General features: G+C 30.9%; 1 protein-coding gene across 1 annotated transcript in view; it reads right to left on the reverse strand.

Moving 5' to 3' along the window:
- The window catches only part of EMH_0032200 (gamma-adaptin, putative), a gene marked incomplete at both ends in the record, with an annotated part of 8164 nt that overhangs the window by 4465 nt on the left and 3200 nt on the right, over positions 1-499 (reverse strand).

Below are 499 nucleotides of genomic sequence, written 5' to 3' on the forward strand. Positions count from 1 at the left end.
CTCTCTTTCTTCATACAGGTATATATATATGTATATATGTACTTATATGTATATGTATATATAGACAGAAAGATAGGGAGAGAGAGAAAGGGAGATAGAGAGAAAGAGACAAAGAGAAACAGAGACAGATAGACAGAGAGAGGGAGAGACAGAGCCAAAGAGACAGAAAGATATTCAAAGATAAATAAAAAGAGACAGAAACAGAAAGAGACAGAAAGACATAAATAAAACACAATTAGTAATATATAGCGAGACGCGTATCCATCTCTGGCTTTGCTGTTGTCTCCATCTATCAGTAACAAATTAAATAATTATTTATTTATTTATTTATTTATTAATTTATTTATTTATTTATTTATTTATTTATTTATTTATTTATACTTACCGGCTAAACAGAGAAGTTTGAGTGTTGCATCAAACTGCCATCTTCTATTGGGTGCATGCATTTCTACTGCAGCAGCAATCCTAGCAGCAGCAAAAGGTTTTAATTCTTTATCTG

Source organism: Eimeria mitis, genomic scaffold, assembly GCF_000499745.2.
Source record: "Eimeria mitis Houghton genomic scaffold, Emh_scaff1219, whole genome shotgun sequence".
In the NCBI taxonomy this organism is placed as follows: domain Eukaryota; phylum Apicomplexa; class Conoidasida; order Eucoccidiorida; family Eimeriidae; genus Eimeria; species Eimeria mitis.